The sequence below is a fragment of the Ambystoma mexicanum genome, chromosome 13 (assembly GCF_040938575.1).
Source record: "Ambystoma mexicanum isolate Mex_15411 chromosome 13, UKY_AmexF1_1, whole genome shotgun sequence".
Classification (NCBI taxonomy): Eukaryota; Metazoa; Chordata; class Amphibia; order Caudata; family Ambystomatidae; genus Ambystoma; species Ambystoma mexicanum.
The window spans coordinates 465,986,219-466,001,646 of record NC_090938.1 but is presented as its reverse complement, the minus strand read 5'-3'; positions in this window follow the sequence as shown (position 1 = coordinate 466,001,646).

The following is a 15,428-nucleotide window of genomic DNA, read 5'->3' as shown; positions in this document are numbered from 1 at the left end:
AAGGTGCCAGACAACTGCGTGGAAAGCATCAAGAGATGTTGCCTGCATTTCCATAAATTGCATAGATTGTTGTCGGGGTTGAAATGAGACTGAAAGTATGGCGAAAGTGTAGCCGTGGCGGAGACGTAGGGCCCTGTTAGGAGTTTGGTGGTGCTGAAAAGAATGGCGGTAAAATGGCAGAAACAAATTTACTACCACATTACCGCCAGTTTCCTGCACTGCCGAATTCCAACCTCGGAGGTGAAGAGGAGGATTTTTATAATTATTTATTTATTTATATATTTATTTAGTATTATAATGTCATTGTATTGACTTTTATGTAATCATCCGGTTTACTGTGGAGGAATTAGTGATCGCAGTAAATCCAAAGAAATCCTCATGGAGTCCTACGGACTGCGGAAATAGAGACTAGTGCCATCTTTACCCTGCTCGTAACCCCACTGTACATGTGTGGGACTGAGTGGCGGTAATGGTCGTCACTAGCAAGGTGCATCGTTTGGGGGTGCGTAACTCATGGGTCTGTTACTCTCGTAGCCTTGATGCAGTTTTTCACGTGACACAGCCAGAGCACCCACCAGCAGCCTTGAGACTATGCATCAGGGAGCATGTCAAATGGCGACCGGGGGTGAGGGGAGCAGTTCCGAGCCACAGGGTCTCAACATGGTGGCGGGGGCTGCAGTGAAACAGTGAAAGTAGCGTCCTTGGCAAACATTTTGGAGACACACAGGATTCAAAACTCGAAGTGCTTTTAAAACGAGATGTATTTGTTGAGTTTGGAGCTTGAAATGAAATATTCGTTTTTTCCAACTTGAGAAACCACCCATCACATTGAGAACCCGAAGGTTATCAGAGAACCCCGAATTCCAATCCCACACTCCTCATATTCAGGGCTTTAGGCAACTAGCGGTGACATCTCAAGGCCCAATTCTGCTTGACCTGCAATGTAATGTGGAAGTCGAGTGATCAAAGTTTGCATTACTTTTGCTTTACGGGTTGGGTTCTGTGTACCAGGCCCAGCAATCCTAGCAAAGTTACTGCAGCTATCGCCAAGGGTGCAGGTCACTGCTCTGTCTCACAATACAACCTGGAAAGAGGAACTGAAGCGGTCACCCTCCTCCCACGTTCAAGAGCTGGCGCTTCGATAGCTGCACTTTACGGACACTTCACTCTGTCATGTCGAAGGATGATCAGTGGGTGCTTGGGACCGTCTCCATTTAGGAGGCAGATGAAATATTTATGTAAATGTTTTATTTTTTTTAAAATTTTTATTTAAAAAAAATTCAGTATTGAGAAAAATGAACAATAAAAGAGAAATATACACAAATCATTACAATGAACACCCAACTATATACAAACCCCCACCCACAGAGTCACATCTTATTCAATATCAGGCCTAATACAATAAAAGAAATTTACCCCATATCTTATTGAATAATGCACTTTTCTTCTCCCTCAGATACAAAACCCTTTCTATATCAGCTAGAATATGCATCTCAGCAATCCACATTTCAATTGTAACGGGAGTAGAGGTCTTCCAATGTCTCAATATCAGTTTCTTTCCCACCATTGCTCCCCGAAAGACTCACTTTCTCTGGGAAGTACTGAAGTCATCCAGATCATCAGTGCTGCCCAGCACCATGGTCTTAAAATCCATGTGAATTCTTTCTTCGAGAACTTTCTCACAAATCTGGTCAAATTCAAAGCACATACCCCTCACCCTTGAACATTCCCACAGCATATGTTCAAAGGTGCCCACCTCATGTACACATGCCCAATAGTCAGAGTTATTACTCATTCCACTTTCCATCAGTCTCTCAGGTGTCCAATACGTTCTATGCAAAATTTTGATCTGACGCGGTTTAAATTCGCATCACTGCACATTCAAAGATCCTCGCTGTGCATGCATGTTCACACTGTCAAGACTGCTCAGCACGTTTCTGCAATATGGCCTGCATCTATTTCCCTGGAGCTGGAGGGGGTCACAGAAGATATGGTGCAACCTTAGTATATGCCACACTCAGAATGTAGCCACGCCCCACCTAGGCGCTAGGTCCCAAACAGAACTGGGGGCCCTCACTGAATGCTGCTTTGCCCCGTGCTCTGCCACCCACCCACGTTTCTCAAACCAATACTGCAAGAATCATTTGAAATAGCATGCGCTACATTTCCCCTCGAGAGGCTGTAACAAATATTTATTTTTTTAAATATCAAAGATGTTGATACAAAATAAAATCAGACTTCGTTAGACCACACAATATATAAACAGAAAGAATGTATAAATTTGGAAAATCCCTACAATTGGTTGCCCTTGCACAATATCTCTGACACCAATACGACAAAAACCACCAATGTACAAAAAATGACATTATTTTGGAATAACACACACTGCCCACTGTAGAAGCTATTTATCTCGCAGTGCACTCATCAATACGTGGTGATGAGCTACTGGATCACCTTCCGCTTGTATTGGCAGCATAGCTGTACTTTTCCAGCCTCGTTACTGCTATGGAGTATGGTTCAACTCCCACTAAATTCCGCCTTTACCACCATTTTAGAGTACGACTGGACTGCAACTTTCTGGTGCCCAGCTTCTCAGGACTTCGCCCTGAAGACTGGGTGAGTCTCTCTCTGCCCTGTAATATATACTAAGGCACACGTCTGCACTTTTTGGTCCTCACAATAATTGTTAATCCCCACAGGTCTACAATTGGTCCTTGCTACAAAACTATAGAGGTTAGTACGTTTTCTGACCACAGAAAGCATTCTATTTATAACCCCATTAGTCCCATGATTAAATATTCATTCTCATTACCCTATAGGCCTCTTCAAAGAAGTCTTACTGACTAGGAACATTGAGCTCCCACCCTGAAGATGGCTCACAGATCCGAAACGCGTTGGTTGTAGGAACACCGGCAATGAGCTGTTTGGATATGATAAAGATCATATGAGTTAATGTGATAGACTTTTGTGTGAATTTCTGTAAACACTAAAGTCTGTGGACACACTTGAGCAACCTGTTAAGTTTAGTGTGTTTAAACCTAACTAAGCCAGTTGGGACATTACTGTATGCACTTGAACTTGAATGTAGTCAGTCCGTGACATGTAGGACAACTGTTACGGTCTATGATGCAATATATATTTGATATTGACGCTGGAGACCTTGTTTTAGCAACAATAAATACCAGTGTTACTGCTCTTTATGAAATGTCAATAGAATTCTTTGATGATATATGCTATAGATTTAACATTTGAATGTAAAAACCGTGTTGAAATTGGAGTTATTGGTTATCCTCATCTCAATGAGGCAATACATTCTATGCTTTAGTGAAGGGCAATTGGGATTCTTGACCCCCTGGGAGTGCATTCGGGCCTACTGTGTACCGATACATGGTTCTGGTTCTTCTTTTACAGTACAATACATACTGGATGAATAGGACACATAGGGCCCGATTTACAAAGCCTTTTTTCAATGGGATTGTGCCATTGTCAAACGCCTTTATAAACTAGGCCCATTGTGATTTACTATGATCAGCTAGAAGACTTTGATTAATAACAACGATGGCATCATTACTATTTAATAAAAATATGGGACAGTATGGAAAATGACTGTAAACAGAATGGTGTGCTCACCCAACGTTTATTTAAAACACATTGTTTATTTAAAACAACTTCACATTTAGAATATATGAATAAGGAACATTTACATTAAAATGCATATATCAATTTAAAAACACAATTTATAGCTGGCAGAGGTAGCAGTGGAGGCCCAGGCAAGCTGCACGCAGTGTACTTTTATTTTAAATAAAATGTGTTTATGTGGGTACCTTTCTTTGCGCATTGTGACAAAAAACACTTAAAACTGAAGCCACTTTTGTTTGGAACTCAGCAATATTATTGTAGAAATCTGCCATCTGGCATGGTAAGGCACATGGGCCTTATTTAATTTGGTCTGTGCATCCAGTACAAGCCTGTTCATATATATATATATATATATATATATATATATATATATATATATATATATATATATATATATATACTGTGTTGTAAGCTTGCAGTCAAGCCCTGCAACTATTCACTTTGAACATTTTTATTTTTCTTGAACATTGCCAGTGCTCCAGATAAGATTTTGAAGTGGGAGTATGTTACTCAAAATGTAATTCTCATCCCAATGGGAGTATTTTAGAAGCGAATAAAGATCGGTTCTAACTGTAAAATAGAAAGGTTTTGTCATGAATATTTCTTTGCACAAAGGTATTCCTGCACATTAAGAAGATACAGTTTTACCTCTTCAGATCAGGCAGTTATAACAGAAGTTTCTTCCTATAGCACTACTTTTTCTACTGGTCCAAACATATTCATGGAGCTGTGTGAATGAAAGCAGGGAACAGGCTCCTACATGGCTTTTCCTATTTATATTATTTGTACTCTCTGTTTTCATTTTTTGGTGTATATTTTTAGGGAGTAAAATTGGCAGATACACTCCTTATCTGTAGGGCTGAACATTGCATACCAACAAGGTAACACTTCAGCTACAAAGCACACATCGCTCAGCAGCTCGTTGCAATGTTTGAAGGCCTGAAAAGCATTTCACAATGTTTTGCCAGGAATAACTTGGAGGGGATTTCTCGCAGTGGGGGGGCCTGGAAAGAACACAGACTCAGATTGTTGTGTACATCATTTGCCCTCCTTATAACGGTGCCACCAGTGATGTAAAGGGGTTCGGAGCCCGACACAAGCCAGAAAGTGTACGACAGTGTCAGCTCAAGTCCCCCCTGGTACACAGAGCTCACTTTAGACGGTCAGAGGCTGGCGAGAGGTACCTTCCTCTTGACACCAGTCAGCATGCAGGAAAAAAGGTAGCTGTGATTTGCAGAAGCGCCTCGCTCTGCTCCACGTCTGCCTGGACCTCCATGCTTGTGTTTAGTGCTTGAAAATCCTGCATGTTTGCAAAGGCCACAGTGGAGGCAGGGTCATGAACGAGCAGGTAGCCAGAAGGCAGTTCGTGTTACATTATACAAAACCTTTATTTCGAAAATAAAACAAAATGCATGCATGCATATATGTATAACATACATACATTTCTTTTGGAAAATGAAAGCTTTGTATACATTATATACATGTGATGCAGCGGCTAGGAGTAATTACCAGCCGCTGCCAGCTACCAAAAAAGGGCGATGAAGGGAGCCAGACTGAGAACATTTAAAAGGCTTCCAGTTCCCACAAACTTTATCTACACCTCATTAAATACCTGAACAGCAAAACAGGCCTCCAAATGAATGCGGCACATAGCCTCTTATTTATAAAATTGGGTTTTAAATCACTCACCACAGCTGTTGCTCGGCTGCAAACCAGGATGTGATGAAAGAAAATGGCTGCCTTGTGGGGAAAAAGCATATATTCTCCACCCTATCACATCAAACTGACATCACTAAAATACTGTTACCAATCAGGTACTGCTTACATCAGACAACACTATACACCCACACCCACAAGTAAGTACATAGACATTTTCAGAGGCATTTTGGAAAAAAACATATCTATATCGGTAACATGGTTATTTTTTATCCAAATGAAACACAAATATATTACATAACTTACAAGCACTAGTATATATTTTTTTAATTGAAAAATTAATTTCTCTAACTTTTTGGAAACATTAATATATAGTACCCGCCATTTCGGAAGTAGAAATGGCTGCCAATCCAGCACGCAATACACATGATGGGGAAGAGTACAACAGTGGTGTGGTTATGGATGGAGATGGGTGGGAATGGGTGGAAAATCACATAGATTTGACTTGTAGATTGGTACTAAATGGGTGGACACATAGCCAGGTAACATGTATCATCATCATATGTCATCTGCATTGAAAAGCATCACAGACCCTCATCCACAGCTCCTATTTGAAGCTCTTGTATTAAAGCTCTTATTTTAATGACAATAGTTTTAGCTTAAAGGTAGTGCTTTCAGTGCCACCTAATAGCTAACACTAAAAATAACACCAAACCGAATCTCTAGGGTATCAGTTGAACCTTATCACAAGCGCCACTTCTTCTGACCCCTCCACAAGCATGCACACACACAGGCACACTCTTATGCCCTCCCCACAAGATGCCAAAAACCAGCCATTTTACAGAAGTAACAACCTGACTAACTACATTCTTTAGAGCTATAACCCTAACATGGTTCTACACATTGCCATATGTTTAGACTATATTCTTGAAACACTTAATTAAAAGGGTGATTCATTCTGATCCAATCTATATTGTCCATTTGACGCTCTTGGTTGCCCTCCACCTTTTAGAGGGTATTCTCCCAGAATACCACAAAAATGCCAAATGCGCAATTACTGTGCATTTGGCTTGTAAAAGAAAATGGAGGCCCATATTGCTCAATATGGGAAGTAGGGGTCGTGTTTGTGTCCCTGTTCCCCTTGTTCGGCATTAGGAGCTTTGGGAGTTGTGGCAGTGTCCTCTGCTTCCATGCAAATGGAAGCAGGGGACAAAAAAGAAAAGAAAAAAAAGAAAAAGGGAACCTGCGGCATCTACTCTGACCCTTGTTAGTGGGAGGGAACTGACGCTGCAAGGGTACAGGAGTGTCAGCGTCACACTGCTGTGTTGGCCACCGAAACAGGAAAGTGGGTGGGGGCGATAGGTGGATTCAGGATTGTGGAAAGTGATCTACATGATCCCTGCGCAACAAGATTTAGCAATTCGATCTTTTCGGATTCACAATTTCCATATGCGCAGTGATAACATAGATCCTTTTAAACTTAGACTTCTCTTGGAATACTAAGGCCATTTTACTCAACTCATTCTTATAAAAGAAACACATCCTTGGCAGTAGCAACACAAGAAAGGGGATGGCTGGAAGGTTTAGAATTAATCTTAACATTTCTATGGGCAACCACTCAGACCATTGCCCTTCACCTGCCAAGCCATTACAGAAAGGAGAAAGAGAATATGCAAGTCAGACTTGGTCCCACCCGAAAAGATGCAGTCCAGCCAGCCTTATTTGCATGTGGTATTTATCCTTTTGTAATGGCTTGGCAGGCTGAAAAATTATGGTCTGGAAGGTTGCTCGGAGCTGTGCCCATTGTTATGATTGATTCAAATCCTTCCAGCCATCAACTTTTGGTTTTGACTAATCCTTGTGGGCTCCACACACCTGGAGCCTTTCAAGATGTTCATAATGTGGATTACTAAAAATTGCTCAAATCATCTAGGAGCGGCTCCATTCATCTCCAGATTCTCTCCAGTTGGAGACTTCACACACACACGCACACACACACACACACACACACACACACACACACACACACACACACACACACACACACACACACACACACACACACACACACACACACACACACACACACACACACACACACACACACACACACACACACACACACACACACACACACACACACACACACACACACACACACACACACACACACACACACACACACACACACACACACACACACACACACACACACACACACACACACACACACACACACACACACACACACACACACACACCCCCCCCCCCCCCCCCCCCCCCATATGGAAAGACAATCAAGCCACACTCATAATGATTATACTGAACCCCTCCATTGCCCCATTAGGCTCACAATACACAGAGAACATGAGACTAAAGACCGAGCATGAAAACGGGGACTGGGACACTTTCCCTGCAGAAGACCAGATGTATGAACTTGGTACCACTGTGTGCCTGACTAGCCATGATAACACACACCTCATGCCACTAAGTCTCTCAGCACACTTGTGCACTCAGGAACACCTAGATTCGTGAGAGCAGGTCCCATACTACCCAGAACTACACCATTATTTTGTCACACGCTGAAAGACTGCAGAGATATGCTCTTGTGAAATGTGTCACTGGCACTGCATTTCAAACAATAGCCAACAGCCCGTTCCTCTGCCACATCAATAGCGAGTGTCTTAACCCAATAAAATGCTTCCTTTTTGTCATTTCCAGAAGCACAAATGTAATTGTTTAAGAGGTCCTTCTCTTCCACACATGGAGTTATGACCTTGTAATTCCCCAACAACATTCACACTAGCCACAATTAATCTCTCACACTACTTTTCACCTTAAAGTTCTCCCTTCTTCTCCCTTTCCTGTTTTTCACAAGCCATTCAAACACACGTTGTTAACCTCATTCCAGCCAGGATCCTCTCCTCCCTAACTGATCACACTTCACGTGGCAAATGGAAAATCGTTTACTTCCTACAGGTCTCAGGTGAAGGGAGCAAACTTTCTGCCGCCGTCTTTCTGTCTCGAGGCACATAGCCTGTGTCAACATCAAGTCCTGGTTGGCTTTCTAAAGGCTCCCTCACTTCTTGCCTGTCTTAAAGTCTTGGCTCTAGTGCTCACCAGAACACAATGTCATCCCCTTGATGTCCTGATATGAGTGTATAAATATGGGGCCTTCTCCAATTCCATTCTCCTTGTCTCTGTTTCTCAGCATCAACATCAATTCCTTGGCACTTTGAGGCATATTATTCCTCCAACCAACCTATGCCCCCGCCGGGCTCAGGCTTCATCTTCTCCCCTCTACCACCTTAGTTGTCCTTGGGCTGGACATAGGTTCTCTCAAGTCACCCCATCTTTTGCAGAGATTGTATTCTTCCTTTTCTCTGATTCCACCCTTCTGTTTACTCCGATTGACATTCCTCCTCTCCCCCTATCCATCTGCAACCTCTTCCCTCCCTGTGTTTAGCCTCCTCTCCTTTTGACCAATCTTCCTCCTCTCCACTGTTTCTATCTACTCCTTTCCTCTCTTCTCACTCTCATCCTTCCTGGTCATCTTCCTTCTCGCCTCTCTTTTCACAAGGGGTGGACGGGCCTAAAGTGATCTCTGGAGATTTCCTGGTAGGCCTCGGCATCCTGGGCTTCTTTTGTGCGGTAACCTATTTGGTAACCAATTCACTGAAAATGTGTAATATGGGGCCACTTTGAACATTATTTCCAGGCCCTCTTTTGGGTCCCAGTCCACCCCTGCCTTTTACACTCCTCCAGCCACAGATGTTCCATCCCTTCTCTCTTCCTCCTCGTCCACCATCCTTCTCTCTCAATATGATATTCTCCTGCTCTCACTCCATCTGCCTGATCCAAATAAACTCTCCCTCAAACACACCCAAGTCCATTATAGGGCCCTTATCCTACTGTATCCACCAGCCTTAGCCTAACGGGAACCAGGTGTGTCTGCTCATGCATTCTATAACGTGATTTGGAAACCATTCATGTTTTGTTTCTTCATTATCCGCCGCACCTGTTCCTGGTGGCTCTGTAATGCAAGCCATTTAGTATCTGATTCTCGCACATATCCCAGGAGAGACAAACACGCAGGCGCGCCCTGCTCCAGAGAAACTATGTTCTCGCGGCGTGCCTGCGAGCTTTCTCCCTCTGCAACTTTAGAAGGCGTTTTTCCTAGCTCTGTTTAGTGCCCCCATTTCCCAACTTGCTAGTAACTTCCTGCTGACTTGGGGAATGGGGTGTACAGGGTGAGTAACTCGTAAAGGGACAGTACCATGAGATTACACTCTGTGGTGAGGCCCTGCCTCTCAATGCAGGCATGATTAGGTTGTTCCAAGATTATCCACACTCTGTCCCCGGGCCCAGCATCAATGCGCTGGTGGCGGTCCCCGGCCCCCTGAGCCACTCTATCCGAGGGATAGTACTGGGACTTTGTTGCACAAAGACTGTTGGTCCAGAAAGACACATTTTTATAACACTCACAAGTCCACAAACACAAATATCACTATACTCGTCTGGTCCCCAGCCAATGGAAACAGACATTGTGTAGCTTCAACATGCTCCACAAAATATCATAACTCAAAAGAACCATCGTGTGTTCCTTTAGGCATCTGGTGTCATTTCAGGTTACAAGGCAGAGTTGTTAAATGGGGCCGGCCTGTGGCACAGGATTCAGTGTGCACGGTGACCCCAAGCAGTCAAGCTGGTGTCCGTGTGTTTTACTACTGTGGCGGCAGGCCCCACTTGGGCTCGGCCCCGCCGCCACAAACCCAGCTCTCATGCATTCCTCACCTTACTAACCATACCGATAGAACTGTCCAATATTATTATTTTACGTACACCTTTACATAGCATTGCTTACGGAAGAACACTTCAAGGAATCAGCCACGAGCAACACTTCCAACCTCATGTGTACAATCTACTTGTCTGAGACTATGGAATTTTATATTACTCTTAATGACCTTTTCCATCCATATCTCCCTTTTTTGTAATGTATACCTTTGTCACGGATTCCCTTTTGCTATAGTACAGTATTGTCTTAAAGTACCATAGATTTCAATGGGCACGCTCTCATATCCAACTGCACACACATCTATCTAACAAAGGATCCTGACCGCCCAACAAAAACATCCCTTCTCAAAGAATCAATATGTATGAAGCCCATCAGATTGCCATGATATTCCCTCCTTTTTCATTCACATGAAGGACATGAGCCCATATCCGGTTATTTTTTTTATGAGGGACTCTCTTCAAGTCATTCAATACCACCATGACCTTAACCAGAATGTGACCGACTGCTTCTGTTAAATTATGACAATGCCTACTGAAATGTCCTTTCTTGTTTCATATTCTTTGCATTGCCACCTGGTGTGATGAGGAGCATCGTGGGACCAATGATACACACCAGTTTAGCAGAATGCTACCTGGGGGTAGTACACAAGGAATCACCCAGAGTCCATCCTTAAGTCCCAAGTCATCATAGCATGTGAGCTCAGGAGTAGAGGCTGCCCAACCCTACTCTGCAGCCACGGGACAGGGTGATGACACGAACGTAGTACCCTATGGGTTCCAGCACAAACCATTATCCAAATGTGACTGTGAATACCTGTTTGAAGGATAGTAAAACCCTAAGTTCAGTGATTGACAATAACAGCCTAGGATGGAGTGTCACACAGTCACAGTCGGAGAGGCTTTAACTGCAACACAGGCAAAGAAACTCAACCTGCATGTGTGAGCCTGCACAGCACTTTATCACTCAACTTCTCTGTCAGCAGAAGCCACCATAGACAGGGTGTGCACCACTCACACATGCAGGCAGGACTCCAGCTCTCAAGTTACTAGTTCTAAATGAAAATAACCCAAAAACCTTTAGAGGGCTATATCACAGGCCCTGGCAGGAGACAGAAGAAGTGGACAGCACACATGACTGGTGGGTGAAAATATCACATGACAAAAATGAAATACTTGCTGGTAGAAGTGTGTAAAAGGTATCATCATTGCTTCAGGAGGTCAACCCATGGGGAGGGAGGGATAATACCCCTGTCCAAGATCTATACCCAGATCAAGAGGCAACATAGTGCTTGCTGATATGAGTCTGTTATGAGGTATTGATACTAGCCCAGAAGGGCAAATAACTACTAGAGTAGAATAACATCTGAGTGATACCTCTACCCTAAAGCAAAGGGAGATGTACTTGCTGGGAGGTGAATACAGGAAACGAGCTGGGCACAGTCTCTAGGGCACTCAGACGTAGAGAAGAGGACTGGGCACTATATCACTGAGACTGTCAGCTTGAGCCAAGTAACAAGCTGGGCTCTCTCTCCAGTGGACTGAGCAGTACAGGAGAGAACGAGGCACTATATCGCTGAGATTGTCAGCTTGAGCCAAGAAGCGAGCACATGCTCTGTACCGGGTACTACGTAATAGTGAAGTGGACAGGGCACTATGTCACTGAGACTGTAAGTTTGAGCCCAGTAGTGAGCTGGGTGCTCTCTCCAGAGGACTGAGTAGTAGAGAAGAGGACTAACCACTATATCACTGAGACTGTCATCTAGAGCCAAGTAGCGAGCTAGCCGCTCTCTCTTGGGGAATGAGCAGTAGAGAAGAGGACTGGGCACCATATCACTGAGATTGTAAGGTTGAGCCAAGAAGTGAGGGGGACACTCACTCCAGGGCACTAAGAAGAGAAGAGCACTGAGCACTGTATTGCTGAAACTGTAAGCTTGAGCCAGGTAGTGAGCTGGGCACTCTCTCCAGGGCACTGAGCAGTAGAGAAGAGGACAGGGCAAAACATCACCAAGACTGTAAGCTTGAGCCGATTAGTGATATGTTCACTCTCTGCAGGGCACTAAGTAGATAAGAGGACAGGGCACTATATCACTAAGACTGTAAGCTTGAGCCAAGTAGTGAGCTGGGCCCTATATCCCTAAAAGTGTATTAGATTAGGAAATCCTGAATGGACCAGGGACTCCTTATACACAAAACTCAGGACATACTGTCCTCTCTTGACTCTACTCCCCTCTCACCTCCCCTGTACACAGGCCCTACTTGGCCCCCCTCTTCCCTTCCAACCTATGCTCCTCCTTCTCAATCAAAGCACCATATGTGGTCAACAAAATAGTTTGCTCTATGAAAGTCTCCTCGAAACAGGTGCTCCCCTGCACCTCCTGAACTCTCAAAGACAACATTGCATCTCTTGCTCTCCCCTTGGCTGAATTCTGCAGCCACTTGTTTGCCACTGACTCTTTCCCTTCACCCCTTAAGCACTCCCTTGTGCACCTCCTCCAAAGAAGCCATCTGGGGACCCTTCCTGCCCAGCTAACTATTGCCCTATCTCCACTACCCCCTTCTTGGGCAAACACTTGGAGAAGTTGGTCATCTCACAATTGATCCTTCACACCAAATCTACCGGCTGTTTCCATGACCACCAGTCTGGCTTTAGAGCAGCCAGAGGTACACAACTTGCTCTCCTGAACACCTGTGATGACTTGTTCTCAAACCTAGACTAACTTCCATTCCATTCTCATCCTCCTCCATCTGCTTCTTCCTTTGACACAGTCAATTATTCCAGCCTCATAAATCAGCTTGGTGATACTCTGGCCATTACGGACTTGACACTGAATTGCTTGACCTCCTTCCTCTTGAATTGGCCCTCACAAGTGCTGCTTGATCCTTTTCTCTCCTCCACCTCACTCTCTACTTGCAGCGTCCCTCAGGGGTCTATCCTCTTGCCTTGGCTTTTCAACATTGACCTGGCCCACTTGATCTCTACTTTCTTCCCTCATTTCCAGTGTTATGCTGATGACACACAGCTCTCCTTCAAGCCCCCCGCCCCCTCTACCTCTTCCTCCCTCATTCCCGATTGTCTGATTGCTATTCAGGCATGTGTGCTGCTAATGATCTCTGCCTTAATGGCAGTAAGACTGAGATCTTTCTCATTGAGACTTCTGCCCCATCCTTACTTCATACTCTCTGGTCACTCTCCTTGGGCCCTCTCCTGATTCCCTCATGTGAGGCAAAAAACCTTGGTGTGATATTCAACTCATCTCTCTCCTTCTCTCCCCCACATCACTGACCTTGCCAAAAAGGCCCACTTTCAGCTTAACCTCCTTAGAGGCATTCTCCCTTTCCTCACCATCCCCCAGAAACTCTTCTGGTTCTCTCCAGGTTGGACTACTGTAACAGCCTCTTTGTTAATCTGCCTCTTTCCTCCCTCTGCCCCCTTCCATTTATCCCGAACAGGACTGTGAGACTTATCCTTGGCGTCAAGCCCAGGGCCTGCATCTCTCCAGCCCTAAAAAAGTCTCCACTGGCTCCCAATGGCTGCAAGGATCAAATGCAACACCCTTTGCATCATCCACAAGGCTTACTGGGGCCTGTGACCTTGCTATATCCAACTTTCTCTCCTTAAATACCTCCCTGCTAGGTCCCTTCAATCCTCTGTCACAAACACTCTGCAGATCAGACATTTCTTTAAGCAGAGGGTGGGAGGTAGATCTCTTTCCTCAGCAGGAACCTCCATCTGGGATGGCCTCCTTTCTCCTCTCCATCTTGAGCCTGACCTCCTTAAGTTCATGAAGCTTCTTAAGACCTTCCTTTTCTCCTCCTCCTTCTCTCTCCCCCTGCCTTGCTGATCTTCACCTGCCATTGCGACTGGTTGTCTCTGTCCCGTATGAGTCTTACTGCAGCCAAGCCCTCCTTGGACCAGTACTCTCCTTCACCCTTTACTTGCACTTGCCCCAGGCACCTTCCCTGAACATCTCTGCTTCTGGTCCACCCCCCTCCCTCACGCTTCGCTTAATCCTACCTCTGGTTCACTGGCACTTTCCCCCTGGGCTCCACCTTGCACTTGTTCATCCCATGGGGTCCCCACCCCCAGAGCTTCCTCCTCAACGCCCTTATACCATCCCTCCTTCCTATTCCTCCGTCCCGCCCCCCTTGCACTTCTTGTTACTGCACTTGCACAATCCAAATGTCACAAGACCTAGAAGGACCATTATGGTTGTTTTTTTCTCCCATATTCCCCACCCCTCCTTTGTCTTGTGGTACCTGGAAACACTTTCTGCTGTATATGTGCCATACACATTTTCAATAAATAAAAATAACATAAATGACATAGCTATAGAGTCATTATACCATTTGAGGAAACCCATCCTTTTAGCAGAGTGCACCTTACAATGTTTTAGTTGAAACCCTTGGACTGTAACTCGTTATTCCAACTCAAACATTTGCTTCTAAATAACTGTGTGCAAGTTCACTTGGCTCTGTCGAGTTCTATTTGTCCTTCTACACATGGGCGCCCATTCTGCTGCATTACAAAGTGTGTATCACCTCCACACCAGATCCACTTCTTCCCCTCAAAAGAATCCTGTTATCCTTCGCTAGCAATTTTTTTTATCTGCCAGTAGGATCTTCCCTTCCTCCTTCAAATACTTGATAACCTGTCCTCCAGTCTCATTCACTACCCTCTCCGAAATGCCCGACACTTAATCCTTTAAACTATTCCCACTGGCCATCATCCTGTGTTTCTCCCCTGTTTCTATTATTCTAACATTTAACAATGTTCATTGTGTGGTGCTCCAAAAACTGTATGAAACCGCCATGCTTTGTAGATCATCATTCGAAATCCTTATAGCCATCATTTCCAATTGCTTGCACATTTCTCTCTAGAAGGGTGCTCCATTTAGCACTGAAAGGCCCTTCCAATTGACTGAAAAACACTTAGATTCTTCATCACCTTGCTGACTGTCCTTCAGCCCTGGCAAGCTCTCAACTACTCTCTGTTCCTCGGCGCTCAAGCAATGCAGGAACAGGGGCTTCTCTCCCACTTCACTAAATTGTGTCTCTCACAGTGCCAAAATGGAATTAAGAAACTTTTTTCTTTTCGATTGTGGCACTTCAAATGGGGTCGCCTACGGGTAAGCAAAATACTATTCAACACAGAATATTGTGCATATTCTATGTCCTCTGCCAAAGAACACACACAGGTGCACCACACACACACACGCATGCACGAACACACAAACACACAAATCATAGATTAAGTTAAAGAGGAAGGTTCTCAAAAAGGAGCACAGTGAGCGCGCCAGTTTCATTTGTGCAACTTATTCATTGACCTGCACATTTCAGGA